We start from the raw sequence: 15534 nt of genomic DNA on the forward strand, positions 1-15534 counted from the left end.
GTTTTACCTTTCACCTATCCAAACCTTCTTTAAGTTGTCAATTGTAATTGCTCATGCAAAGACTAGAAGGCCCTGGATTCAACTAGAACATGAACATTCAGAACTCTGCTGTGACCCAAAACACTCTTGGCTATACTACCAAGAGTTGCTCTGCAGAGGTTATGTTCCACCAGCTCCCTACATGACATTTTACTATTCTCGACAGATACCACTGCAAAGGAAATACATTTTTGCAATTTCATCACCAAAGGGTAAGATATTGGGAAACACTTTCAACTCTCTGTAAATATCTCATAGCCCAGCAAGATTGTACGTGCATTAATGACATCTCCATATAGACTTAGGAGCTGTCATTTGAATCTTCTCCAAATCTCTCTGCCTGCCAAATTTGATTGGCAGTGGAAGGAAACTCTTTTTACTTCCTTTATACATTTACACTTACTGCCTTCTACCAGCACTTAGGAATGCTTCCGTCAAACACAGTGAAAGCTTGTGCTGAGTGGAATTCAAATGGTTTGCCTTAAATTCCTTCTTACATAGATGAGCCAACGGTACTAGCAGGGTGGGGTGTTACAAAAAGCTCGGTTGCAACATGAACCGTGGGACTAGGCAAACACATATATCTGGGGTAGTGATATTGTGTGTGTGTGTGTGTGTGTGTGTGTGTGTGTGTTTGGTTAGATTTGGGATGGGTCTAAGCATTTGTTTCGGGGAGCTGACTGTGTGTTGAAAATATTTTTATAGAGCGGGTGCTCATTACAAGATGAAACATGGTGATGATACTAAAAGGTTCTAATGTACCATGCTTAATGGCTCACTTATGATGGCCACACTGAGACAAAGAATTCCAGAGAATGCCCCATACACTGCATACTGCCTCTATATACTCAAATAAATATTTCAGCTCGGTTTATTTGCAGGTCTTACTTCCTGGAACAAGAGCCTCAAGTTCGGGTTCGATGTACCCAAACTATATGCATTCAGTGTCTAAAATATCAAGCATTCCAGTCAGGCTTTAAGGGCCAGAAGGCATTCACAATGTTCTTCAGCAGCAGCCGGTAGCTACTGGGCCTGGTGGAGCATCTAATGGGGTCCCTCGAGGCCAAAGGGTCACCAGAGGGGGCCCCAATTTTTTTTGTTTTCTCCCCACCCTTCTCCTTTGCAAAGATACTGTTACACACCACCCCAATATCCCAGCAGTGTGAGATTCCAGGGGTTCCAGGTGCTTACACAGGGTCCATGTTTCCTTTTGGAAATGAGGCACAACAGAGACTGGGTTGGTGTTTCTTTACACATATATGCAACCTGAGCCTACGGTAGAGGGGTTCACAGTACGGACATCCCAGGAGGGTCTTGCTTCTCCCTTAGCTGCACTATTGGACTCAAACTAACCTCAGCCATGGTTCAGACTCTCTCTCCAGCTTGCTTCCTGTTACAGAATGTCACATGTACCAGACATCATGCAAAAATGCCAAATTCTAAACTCAACTTTAAAACTCTACTTACTTCAAAACTCTCGTTTGTCTTCTAAACTATCTCTGAGTTGAGGCAGGCCCCCCTCCCATTTGGCTTTCTTAATGGCCCATTACCTTCCCATCAACTTTTTAATGGCTCATCTCCCAGGCGATTTACCTGTCTATTCTGGCAATTGAATATGCACTAGAGCCAGGAATTACAAAGGGGTCCAGGCATTCAGCCTACCCACACAACCCAAAGCAAAATGTGGATAGGGCTCTGTCCCTGTTGACCAGGCCTCCCATGATTCTTGTATATGTTCACTTAAGTGTGTGTATACATAAGTAGGTATTTTCTTTATGAAGATTGGGGACAGTTTTCCTTAAAAGTTCCCTCAATGCCACAAAAACCCTAGAGGACAAATGGCAACTCATTGTCTTTTGGAATAAATTTGCCCCCAGACAATATCAAAGGGGAGTGTGTATAGATTTGTTAAGCAGACAAAAGTACTGATTCAACTCCCAGGGAAAGAAAGGGGACAAGCAAACTGGGCAGAAGAGGGATTAGCAGCCTTTTGAGAGTGTTCAAATTTTACAGAAAGTGTTAGGAGGAGAAGGAAGGGAGGAAATAGGTGAAACCTAAAAGGTAATGGGAGCTAGCTAGCATAGGAGAGGAGATAAAGGGCCATGAGACAGACACAGAGGAAGAGAAAAGAAGAAAGAGCAGAAAGCAATGGAATGAATTCACAAACCCCAAAATAGAATCTTCACTCAGCATGCCTGGGTTTTTTGAACTTGTGAGTAGTTGCTGAATATAATGAGAACATTTTGGTAAAGAAAAGCACTTTGAAAGGGGGCTCAAAAGAGCTGATGAGACAAAGACTTTTGATCTAGGAAAACAACCCAAACCGTCATCTAACGGGATTGAATCCAAACAGATGTCAACTTTGTTTTTTATTTCTACTCCACAGTTCAGACATATTTTCCCCCAATCAGAACTGAAAGACAGTATTTGTGTAGCCTAATCGCAAACTTGTGGCAAAGAATCAAAGAGAGAAACTGAAACCCGAGCCTAGATTGTTGCTGCCTTATGGGAGAAACATCATGCCATCAGTTTCAGTTTGGCATGGAAAGGAGAAAACTCACGGGTCGTATTCTTCAAATGCACACATGCCTGTCCAACCTCTGCTGCAAGGCTTCCTATGGGAGAGAGGTCACCCAGCCTCTGGGCAATTACTTCAATTGCTGAGCTGCTGTTGCTGTGAAGATGCTTCTACTAATGTTCAACCAAAATCTGCCCTTCTGCATCATGTTCTAATCAGGGGACCACATACCAGTGGTGGACAGAGCAACACATGTAATTTTTACTTTTGTTCACTAGGTTCATTGCCACACACATTTGCACAGTAGTGTCAGGTGGGGGGTGGGGCTGCACTGCCCTCCCAGCTTCCCAACACCATGGGTTGCTGCTGCTTACCAAGAGGGATGCAGGTGGCACTGTGGTCTAAACCACCGAACCTCTTGGGCTTGCCTATCCTTAGGTCGGCAGTTCGAATCTGCACTACAGGGTGAGCTCTCAGTGCTTTGCCCCAGCTCCTGCCAACCTAGCAGTTTGAAAGCATACCAGCACGAGTAGATAAATAGGTATGGCTGCGGCGGGAAGGTAAACGGTGTTTCTGTGCGCTCTGGCACTTGTCATGGTGTTCCGTGTGCCAGAAGTGGTTCAGTTATGCTGGCCACATGGCCCAGAAAAGCTGTCTGCAGACAAACTCCAGGCACAGCTGTCAACCGTCTCTTATTTGGTGGGAAAGTCCCTTATCCCAGCACTGTGTCCTGCTGCTGTCCCTTATTGATGATGTCCCTTAAATTTCCCAGGTTTCAAAGGAAGCAGCTTCTTTCCCTCCCTCCCTGCCAGCCAGGGAGGCTCCAACTGTGTTGCTTGGCTGCATTGCTCACCCAATAAGGAGTCTAAGAATGACTGGGGGGGTGGAGCTTGCATGCCTTGTGCCAATCAAATCGGCCGCATTGCCTGGGGACTCACCTTTGCTCAGTGCTTCCCAGCGGAGAGGTGACGGTGGTTTTCCTTGCTGCATCCCCTTTGCCTAGTTGCTGCGCTGTGGGAACCACCGCTCGAGGCTTTGTTTGGCTGCTGGCTGGGCTTTCTGCCTTTGGCTCGAAGGGGCTCAGAAGTTGAACATACCTGTGCTTGGAAAATCCCTTATTTTGGCTGCTGGTCCCTTATTTTCGAGGCTGCTGGTCCCTTATTTTCAAATTTGTAAGTTGACAGCTATGACTCCAGGGCAGGGCAGCAGGGAGCTTGGCACAGTGTGAATTCGGCGGCAGAGCCAATCTGACCCTCCAGCCACTGCGCCAAGCGTCCTGCTTCCTTGCCTCTCTCCCTTGGGAAGCAGCAGCAAGCGGTTGTGTTGGGAAGCCAGGAGAGCAGCACAGATCCACGCGACCTACTGCCCTCTCCTGCAAATCACACTCTCCTCTCTATCCTCCATCCAGACAAGCAAGAGGCATTATCAGAGTTCAAAGATGCAATCCCAGCCAAGCAGAAATACCTGGGGTGCGAAGCAGAGATCTGAGCAACTGAACTCAATTAAAGCAAGACATAACAGTGGTGGCAGTCGGTGAAGAAAAGAGCATATTTTCTTTCAGAAAACTGAAAACTGCCAAAGAGAATTTGTTCAGGTTGTCATGTTTAACCATGCTACCTCTCCAAAGGTCGCTGGTTCTCCCTTCTTTCACGTGCCCTTAAAAGGAGAAGCAGAAAGCCACAGCTTTGTTCCATACATCTTCGCTGTGCCTTGGCACAGTGAGATGGAAACTAGAAACAAGGCCAGTGCCTGAACTTATTGCAACATGAAATCATGTGACATTGTCCCTGGAGGTGATGAATGGTCATGATCCAGCTGAAGTTCGCTGGGGCTAGGTCTTGCTTTCAGCAGGACAAAGTAAAGTCATGGGTGAGGATTCAATGCTGATCTTACTCTGAGGAGACCCACTGAAATTAATGAACCTGACTTTCTTTTCTGCCAGGCCTTTGGATCTGAATTATCTGTGGTCTCCTTCAGTGCGTGTTTTAACCCTGCTTAAAAAAAAAATGAATATGTTTTAGATTCTTCTTTTTATTTTATACTAGTTTAAATGCACGTGTTGTTTGTTTATTGCTGTGCAATAACAACATAGTTCTATTTATTTCAATGAGTCTACTCTAAGTAACATTTAGTTGTTTAAATATGGTGGTAGAACATGAGACTGTTTAATCTCATGAGACTGTTTAATTGTGGGTTTGAGCCCCACATTAGGCAAAAGATTCCTGCCTTGCAGGGGGTTAGACTAGATGACCCTCCCTGTCCCTTCCAGCTGTACAAATCTATGATTCTATGGATGTAACCCAGTGGCTTTAGTCATACCAACACTAAAAGTTAAGTTCTGTTTAATTACCTTCTGGGCTGGAAGAGCACTCTCATGAGATACCCACATCACACAGTAAAAACAGATAACAATAATAATAATTGCAGCGTTCAGTCAGAAATGCTATGGAAATATATTTATCTCAGAAATGGGATCCTCATAACAGAGGGTCCTGGTTGCGCTCGGGACCCAAGAGCTCACCTGACAGGGTTAAAATGGGGGGGGGCAGGAAGTCCTGGCCATTCCCCTGGGATCATGCCAGGCAGTTTTAGCCAATAGCCAATAGGTGGCGTGATCCCAGGGGCTTTAAAAACAGCAGTGTGATGCAAGTGGGGCACTTGCATTTGCACGGCTGAACACCTGCCCACCCTCCCTAGTTTAGGTAGAGTCGCTTGGTCTTGCTTTGGTTTGGGTCGCCTATTTTGGAACAGGGGCTGGGTAGGATTTTTTTCCATTTGGCAGATTGGCTTTAGCCATTTGGTTTTCGCCTACCCCTTAGCAAATCGTCACAACTTGTAAGGTGGGCATTGGCTCAGTTGGATTGTGGGGAGGGGAGGTGTGGCCATCACCTGCCCCTCCAGGAACTGGGTATTCTGTTAAAGGAATCTGGGGGTCCTGGATCTCGTCCGAAGTCTGCTTGGGGGGCTAGGGCCATGCCAGGACCACAGGAACCCCGGGGTGAGCTTAGGTTGGTCCTCATCGACCTTGCTCCCTCATTTGGTTTACCCCATTCAATGATCACCCTGAGAGGTGGAATCAGTTATAGTAGGGAGTCAATGCCTAAGCCAATACCACTCATGTGATTGTATTTCAATAAAGTTGTGGCCAAAATTTGCCCAAAAACCTAAACTACTATAAGTGTCCATGTGTATTTATTTTGTGGGTGGGTCTTGGGGCCTCAAGACGCAATCAAGAAGTACACAGTGTTCCTGGCCTAGATAGACTAGATATATTTAACTACAATGCACCTCACATATTCTTACGGTAAGAGCCCATTTCATTTTCCCATGAACAATGGCAAATTCTTAATCTAGTCTGCAGTTCTTTGGTGGGACACTTCTTCACGTGTTCCAGTCTGGCTTAATTGTAGCTGATTCATAGAAATTCTGAATCTCAGCAGAAGCTACAGCAAAAGCAGAGTCAGTTTAAGATGCTTACCGAAGTTCAGGAAGAGAATGAATGGTGTGTATTTTTAGCCCATGGGGTAGCTGAGTGGTATTAAAATTCAATCTGTGTTACAGATACTTGGGTTGAATCAGTATTCCAGTATGAGTCTCGCTCTCTTCATACTAGCATTTTCAACTGAGTGTCTGAAAAGCAAGTGTTACCATGGAGACTCGGCTCCAGGGCAACAGCATTTCCTGTCAGAAAGCAGCTACACAGGTAGAAATATGGCCCAACAGAAACCTAAGCAGCTTAGAGAATGTCATACAGTCCATCTCCACAAAGCAAATGTCTTTAATAAACTCCATCTGGGAGATACAGGCTAAACAAGAATTAGGATTCTTGGTCTGAAGATCCCCTGCAGGAAATCAGGCTTCAAAAGGCATCCATTGAAGCACTGTGCATTTCCCCAAATTTTATTTCTCTGTTTTTTTCATAGTTCCAAAAAACCAAAGACCTTCTTGAGAGAGAGTCAAAGACATTCCTGGAAGGAATCAGAAATGTGTAGATGAAATGAGAATAGACAAGTGGCAAGATTAGAATAAGGACAACAATTTCAATATTAGAACAGCAGAAAGTTGAATGGGTGATGTCCAACCCTGAGGCTGAACATACTTTTGCATACACCCCAGTTCTCAAAATCATGCAGTGTTTCAGGGGTGCAGTGATTGTCCGGGTTTGCTTTGCTTTGGTAGGAAGTAATTGGAGGCTTAATGGCATTGTGTAATATTTGTGTGCATTTATAAACGTGCAAGGACGTGGGTGGCGCTGTGTTCTAAACCACTGAGCCTAGGGCTTGCTGACCAGAAGGTCGGCGGTTCGAATCCCCGCGACGGGGTGAGCTCCCATTGCTCGGTCCCTGCTCCTGCCAACCTAGCAGTTCAAAAGCCACGTCAAAGTGCAAGTAGATAAATAGGTACTGCTCCGGCAGGAAGGTAAACGGCGTTTCTGTGTGCTGCTCTGGTTTCACCAGAAGTGGCTTAGTCATGCTGGCCACATGACCTGGAAAAACTGTCTGTGACAAATTTCGGCTCCCTCAGCCAGTAAAAATGAGAGATGAGCACCGCAACCCCTGAGTCGTTTGCAACTGGACTTAACTGTCAGGGGTCCTTTACCTTTTTTATAAATGTGCAGGTTAAGCATTAGCACCGTGAATCTGCAACAGATGCCTCCAAACCTGCTGCATCCATGTCAGATTTCATGGAGAACAACCAGCATCCTAAGATTTCCTTTCCTCAGCAAGGTCCAACCATTTCTTCGCTGCACTGAGGTCTTCACATCAGGCAGCTGGTTAGGAAGGGCATAGAATTTGAACACCCACCACCACCATTTAGCTCTCTAGGAGTGCTGCTGCCCCCTTGTTCTTGCTGCATAGTGGTCAGCTGTGTTCCTACAGGGCTCTTCAGTAGCAGCAGATCACCCATATCTTGCTCTGAGGAAGAGTTCAGAGATTGCCTGCCCCTCTGATGCTTTGCCACAACAAATACTGTTTAAGGTTTAACTGTTCATGTTTAAACTTTGCTTGCTACTTGTAAATCTAAAAAGGATTTGCTGAGATATCTTTGAGGCTGCCTGGCCCACCTTGCTTTGCTCTGCAAGGACCCCACATTCCCGAGGGTCATTCATCAGAATGAGGCTTTGTCAGCTGGGAAACCTGGATAGCCACAGAACATCTGCACTGCCATTGCTGCTGTAGCTGCAAAGTCAAGAGGAGGAGGAGAAAGGTTGAGGTCAGCACTGGGAGGGGGCAGCATGTGGGATGGCGGCGGCTTTGCTTCAGGTGGTAGAACGTCTTGCGCTGGCTCTGTTTCCCATTCTCCAAACTGAGATTTCTTCACACACATAGCTTGATGACATTGCCGTCAAAGAAAGGCATGTTCCCTTCTCCAAAATGACTCTCCCCCATTTACAACTGTTTCTGGCTAATAACTTGCTCATCAGCTAATCTCCACCCAACAAAGGGAAGGTACTGGCAAATTTTCCAGAACTATTAACAAGTCTAAACCACTGAGCCTCTTGGGCTTGCCGATCAGAAGGTTGGCGGTTCGAATCCACACAATGGGGTGAGCTCCTGTTGCTCTGTCCCAGCTCCTGCCTACCTAGCAGTTCAAAAGCACAGCAGTGCAAGTAGATAAATAGGTACCGCTGTGGCGGGAAGGTAAACGGTGTTTCCATGTGCTCTGGTTTCCATCACAGTGTTCCATTGTGCCAGAAGTGGTTTAGTCATGCTGGCCACATCACCCGGAAAGTTGTCTGTGGACAAACGCTGGCTCCCTTAGCCTGAAAGTGAGATGAGCACCGTAACCCCATAGTTGCCTTTGACTGGACTTAACTGTCCAGGGGTCCTTTACCTTACCTTTACTGGCAGCTTTGCCAGAACGATGATCAAGTCCATTGCATGCCTCAGGCAACCTACACTGATCAGAAGCCCATTCACAGAAATCCTAAGAATCACAAATCAGGAAGAGATGCCAAGGGATCTAGCCCAAGCCCAAACCCAGCATTACAATCAAGACATGTTGACTGTCACAGTAAGTCAAACTATGGCATATCCAAACCATGCAAACCTGCAGCTTCCCAAAGAAGACCTCACAGCTACTTTGTTCCTCCAAAGTCTTTTTCCCCTCCCACATCATACTGAGCTTGTCGTCTGAATAGCCTAGCCTAGCCTAGAGAAAAAGCTTGGCTACAGTGCATGGTTATTGAGGAGGAAGCTTAACCATGAGCCTGGCTTCAGATAACACACTAAGGCAAACATTGGCTTAGCTCAACATGCTGTGAGAAAGAACAAGACCAAACCAGGCCACTCTGACAACAAATGTCCTCCATCAAAAGCATTTTCCTTTGCTTATGAGTCACCATTGGACCTGGAAGTCCTCCTTGCCATACATTTATTATTCCTGCTGCATTCTAAATGGCATTAGCCACATCTACAGGAGTGTGAAATTGAGCTGGTTATCCTCCATTGCATGTTTAGTTATTCTTTCGCATGAGTTTCTTGCATTTCATTCTATTGATTTTTCAGAGCTTACCATACCTAGGTTGGTGCAATCCCTCCATTTTTTATGCCACCTAAAGAAACATTCCACTTCAATCCATTTTGGCTGTTCCTAATGGCACACTACTGCTATGTGCACAAAGGGCAGCTGTTTCATATTCTAGCATACGGTTAAATACTGAAATTAAAGTGATTGGTCTATAATTTCCTATATAATAATTTCCCCCATTTCAAAACATAGGAATTATCCTTACCTTTTCCCAGACTCCCAGCACCATGTCTATCTTCAATGAAGGCTCAAAATAACTGCCAGCATTTCTGAGTCAGTTCGTTGTTTCAGCTTTTTGACTCCTAAGGTGTGATTTAAATCCATTCAAATGTGGCAAATATTCTTTGTTACCAGGAAGTGTGCTTCTTCCTCCCCTCCCCTCCCCTCTTTATGTTAATGTTGTTGATTTGTGGCTTTACCTTTTCCCTTTTTGTGACAACAGAAGTACAATCAGCATTGAGCTTTTTTAAAAAAACACCCCCCCCCAAAACCGGTTAGCAGTTCATGTTTCCATTATATAACTGACCCCCTTATGCTTAAGGTATGTATTTAAAATCCTGCTTCTTTTTGCTTGCACCCTCCCATTTTGTTTTTTCCCTTTTCATTTTATTCAAAGGTACGTACAGATGTATATAGAAAATAAATAAATAAATAAATAAAGCAAAGGAAGTAGTCATTGCACTATGGCACACAATTACCACATTGTTGGCTATGTACAGAGGCAGATTTAGAGAAGTGAGTGGTGCGGTCACACTGCAAAGCTGAGGAAGGCACCTTCTCAAAGCCCATTTAGCACTGGACCAGCTTCAGGGAGGAGGCGTAGGGCTCTGACAAGGTTCTAGAGTCCTCCTTTCTTCTTCCCAAAGCTGAGCAAGTGCTTATCAGGCTTTGGGAAGGAGGTAGGTGGGCTCTAGGAGCCTGCCAGAGCCTCATGTCTCCTTCCCAAAGCTCAGCTTAAGCTGGCACAGACAAGGCGGCATAATACCAAGGCAGTCTATACTCTGCATTAATAAAATAAAATAATAAAATAAAATAAAATGTTTAGCCATATTCTGCACCAATTCTGTGATCTGCATAAATTATTAATTTTTTACATAATTTTGCTTATTTGAACAAGTTATTCTCTTTCCGGTAACCATGGAGAGAAATGAGGAGCTATGTAAGATTGCAACCCTGACCCCACTTACTTGGGACTAACCTGCATTGAATTGAATAGAATAGGAGTTACATCTGAGTAGACCTGGTTCAGATAGCACTGTAAGCCACTGAAGCCATAACTGCTGAGCATTGGAAAGTTTACTGGGTTCCTCTCTAGTTTCAGAGATTTCACTAGAGGTTGCCACAAGCCAGCTTTGCAACTATGTGGCCTAGAAACTTGTTCTTAAAAAATTCATTCTGGATTCAGTACCCAGAACCAAATTCTGTAGTTTTTTGGGCACTCACCGTGGAATTCACCTGCCCCCTAAATGTAGTCTGAAAGATATGGACTAATATGTAATAAGTATTTGAGTGGCATGTGCCATAGCGAGGAGTAATATAGAACAAGAGATACTATAGCATGAGTGATCAGATTTTTCAACAGTCAGAACTTTTCCAGCACAACTGCTCTTTCATTCTATAACTGATGGATCCAGAAAATCCAACCAAAGTCAGAAGAGCCAAGCCCATTCTTCCAGAATAAGAAAGAAGCAGAAAAACATCACTGAAAAAGATTGGACTTCAAAGATATAACCATGCTTATTATATGGAAATGAATGAATAAGTACACTGGAAACAAAAGGGTTTGGACGGTTTGGAGTTATTCTGTATTTTGTGCGTGAACAATTTCTCTGTTCCCTAGTTCATATGTCTGCCTTGCACTAAATGTAGCCTCTCTATGTTGGAAGAGAAGGGAATACTCACCTTAGATACCCACAGTGCAAGAAAATAGAACCCAGACATTAAAGGCCTTCATTCCAATCAGAGGTGACAAGGCACACATCATTAAAAAATGCTTGAGCAACAAAATAGCTTTGAAACATTTCACATTACAAAGAACACATTTCAAGATCAGAATGGGGGTTGGGGGGGACTTCTGCACATTTTGAATCATACCTGCCAGTTCTTGTCAGGTCTAACATTGGTTTCGAAAGGAAAAAAGCACAATCTCAAACAACATGTGGGTATGACTTTATAAGTTAAAAGAAAGAGAAATTGGGGCGGTGGAGGTGGAGGGAGAGAGAACACAATTCTCTAAAAGATTGTTTTCATTTAATTGAAGATACCCTTTTCTGTGGTGGATGTGATACCATCATACCAGGCATTGAAGTCCAAAGAGTGTTTGTTGCTAGAAGTGAAAGGGTTTATACTAGCCTCAGAGAGATTATCCTTAGCTTTTGTTGTACAATAAATGCTTGTCCATTTATAACCCAGGTTACTGGGTAGACGGAACAATGTGGAAACGGCTGTCTCGAGGACACTGCGTATCGTATCTGGATCGAGGATCCTAATTGTGTTTTTTGTATTAGGCACAGTTCAATCTGCAGCAGCCAACACCATCTTGGCTCCGTGACCTTGTCAAAGCTCTCCAACGAGGCAAGGTCAAGGCTCCTTCATACGTCAGGCACAGGACAGTGGCCGCAAATCATTTCTGTAGCTTGACGCACGTTGTACGACTGGCATATGCATGGAAATTGCTTCTTGCTAAAACCTTGAGCTCGATCCTCATGGGAGCTGTCCCGTTTCTGGAAACCATGTCATCTGAATTCATCCTTGGGGGTGCTTCATCAGAAACACAAGACATCAAACTCTTCTGAGAAAGTAATTTCCTGGAGTGTGTGCAGGTACAGAGCAGGTACTAGATGCGCACTTCTAATAGTACTGAGGAGATCACAACATCGGGGATGGCACAACTCAGGGCTGCCCCACACATGAGGCAAGGTGAGGCGACTGCCTCAGGCGTCAGGCTCCACTGCGGCAGCAGATCCCAGTGTCAATCTTTCTTCCCCTTGCTCCTGATGTAGGTCTTCCCTCACTCCTTCTTCCTTGGTGCGGAGGGGGGGGTCCATTTTGGGCTCCACCTCAAGTGCCAAAATGTTTTGGGCTGGCCTTGGCACAACTTAGCCCCTTTGTGTTAATATGCTTGATGCTATTTAATGGAGGGTGCCCCACTGAAGGAAGCTAAATGGGTGGCCTTGGGTTTGATTGAAGGGATGTTTTGTATTCCCTGCCCCCCCCCGACTGTTCTTAGCATCTGAGCTTGTTTCCTGTTGCTTGAAATTCCTGTGCACGTCTTAATGTATTTTCTGAATAAATGTGTTTCTTCCTTTTGAATCAGTGGGTGGCTTCTGGCCAGAATTATTATTATTATTTTTTATAAATGCTAAATGTGAATAGAAAACAGCTGAATACACCTATAAATATCAAAAATGTGTTTTTTTTCTAGAGTGTGCACCCTCCCTCCTGCAAAAAAATTAAGGAGTATGCTTGTTTGTCCACACAAGATCAAAAGCCGAGGAAATGGAACAGAATATGCGTCTAGAGGTAGAGAGTTTGATGCAGAGATTGGTTTGCACAAAAGGAGCTTTGATTAAGATGGAGCTTGAGGACAAGAGCTGAAGTGAGAGGCATTATGGTGTGTTTGCCCAAACAATCATAGGAGACTTCTCAGTGAGGTTAGCACACATTTTATGAGGTATTGACTTTTGTGCTAAGAAACGGGATGGGAGTGGAATGCTAATTAGATGCAAAGTGCCCAGATGACTAAAGGTTTTTACTGGCACAAAGCATCCAAAACCCAGCTGCTTCAGACACATTGCCAGAGAGAATACTATGGCCTCTTCATCACTTCCTGCCTGAAATATCTGTGAATAACATGCATGTGTGAAAGAGCCAGAACACAGGTCATACAGTACGTTTTCGAGCACAATTCAAAGTGTTGGTGCTGACCTTTAAAGACCTAAATGGCCTTGGCCCGGTATACCTGTATACCCCCATTGTTCAGCCCGGATACTGAGGTCCTCCTCAAAGATCTTCTGGCGGTTTCCTCAGTGCGAGATGTGAGGTTACAGGGAACCAGGCAGAGGGCCTTCTTGCTGGTGGAGCCCGCCCTGTGGGACGCCCTCCCATTGGATGTCAAGGAAATAAACAACAATCTGACTTTTAGGAGACGTCTGAAAGCAGCCCTGTTTAGGGAAGTTTTTAATGTTTGATGTTTTATTGTATTTTTAATATTCTGTTGGGAGCTGCCTAGAGTGGCTGGGGAAACCCAGCCAGATGGGCAGGGTATAAATAAAATATTATGATTATGATTATGATTTACATTGTGGGCAAAGCTTTTCCATGCCAGCAGTTCATCCATTCCACTGCAAGCTATAGAGACCAGCGATCAAGTGACTTTGTGCATGTGTGAATTGACCCACTGCCCTTTATCTATTACAATACCACCTGATCTTAGCCCAAAGGTTGAGAAGTGATGATGGGCACAGCATGAATGAGGTGAGAAGAAGAAAAACCAGACTGGTGAGCCTAAGGTGGCCTGAGTCCCGTTCCTGATTCCATAATGAGAATCCTTTACATCCCTGCTGTTTTTCCACACAGCTACCAGCTTTTCTGCTCTCCCACCTGCTTAGAGCATATTGCCCTGCTTCTCATCAGCACCCCATAGTGAGTAGTCAGCAGGGGTTGTTTCCACAGCTCTGGAATCTTAAAACACCATTGGATCAGAATGTATACGAAATGCAAAGTTCTGTTTTCAGATTTGGATTGCTTCCCACTGCAGTCGCAGTGGACCTGCATTTGAACTCAATTGCTGTCATTTGCAGTTCCAACAAATCGCTCTCCATACCTGCTGTTTGTACCTGTTGCCGCTTGAGACTGGGGACAGTGTGGTGCTTCAGCTTTGTCCGTCTTTATATGTTGATAATGTTTTTTGGCTGTGTTTTCTGAGCCAAGGGATAAAATATCAAAATAGGAGACAGCATATGCCCGCGCTGCCCAGGGCGGGCGCCCTCCCGAGGGGGGCAGGGCGCAGAGGGTGCCCTCCCAGGTGTGGGATAGCCGCTCGGGTGCACAGAGCAGTGTGCTCGCACAGCAGTCAGGGGTGGAGCGAGCGACTGCCAAATGTCACCCCCCTCAGCGAAGACACCCGGGGTGATCCGCCCCCACCGCACGCCCCTTCCTCCACCCCTGGTGGGAGATGGTATTGTTTCTCTTCTGATGGAAAGTGTGCATGCATATAACAAACACATTTTTAAAAGTAGTCATGTTAAACTGTAGCAGCAAGAACAGGAAAACCACTGTGATGTTTTAGAAGCTGCCTGGTTTGCTTAACATGAACTCTCTCAGGCAACAAGAACTAATGGAACTGTGGAGCGATGAAGCTATGCAGGAAGGAGTGGTTGTAGTCTGGTTGATATTCAACGTGAAAAAGCAACAACAATGACAACATTGCTTCTTCCTGTACTGGTCTCAAGTCTGCAAGCTGTGCGTATTCCATTAGTTTAAGTTGCTATTCTTCTTTGACTAGGACCTCACTCATTTTCCATTTGGGGGCTAACAAGACATGGGCAGTGGTAGCGGCATACATAAATAGTCTTTTTTGACACCTGGGAATTTCCCTCTGAATTATCCCCAACCAAAAGGATTCTGTGTTTATTTGGGGGGGGGCGGTTTTTATTTTTATTTTGAAAGGTACTTTTAAACATTTTTTTCAATTCATTATATATCATTTCCCAATATTAGAATATTTACAGTCAACATCCTCTTCTGGATGTGGTTGTTGTCCTTTAGCCCAGCAGTAGTGAAGTACTTCCAAGATGTTATAGGGCATGCACATTAATTTACAGACGTATTGAAGAGCACTGTAGAGCAATGGGCAATGAAGGACAATTAGCTAGGGCTAAGGAAGCATCCCATAAGCACAAGGATTCCTACTTGCACAATGGGACTTCCCTCCGTCTCCCCCCCTGCCCTCCCCAACTCTGCTCCAGAGGTTTAGGGGAACACCCAAAAGATTTAGGGAGTGAATGGGGGGGAGGGCAGGGAGGAGGAAAGGGGGGAAGCCTCCTGGTGCAAGTGGGAATCCTTGTGCTGATGGGATGCTAATGTAGAGCTGCACTGGATACAAGCCAACCATCAAATAGAAGGGTAAATTCCAGTGGCGGTCCCATTCATAGGGTGCAGGGTATTTGTTGTGCTTGCCGTGCCTTTCAGGTGACCAAGTGAGCATCATTTCTTTCTTTCCCCAAATCTTATCTCCAGTGTTCTGCATTCTGCAGCCTTGCCAGGTGTCCACAATTTCTGAAAACCCCATAACTTCTTCGGATGGGCTTTCCTTTAAGCAGGGGAATCCTGGGAGGCTGTCTACATGCTCTAGAGACAGCTGTTCATTTTTTAAATATATCATTTTTTCAAAGAAATCATTGTGGAACTGTTTTTAATGGTAAAAGGCTCCCCTCAGAAACAAA

This window comes from Podarcis melisellensis, assembly GCF_964234715.1.
Source record: "Podarcis melisellensis genome assembly, chromosome: 6".
Taxonomy (NCBI): domain Eukaryota; kingdom Metazoa; phylum Chordata; class Lepidosauria; order Squamata; family Lacertidae; genus Podarcis; species Podarcis melisellensis.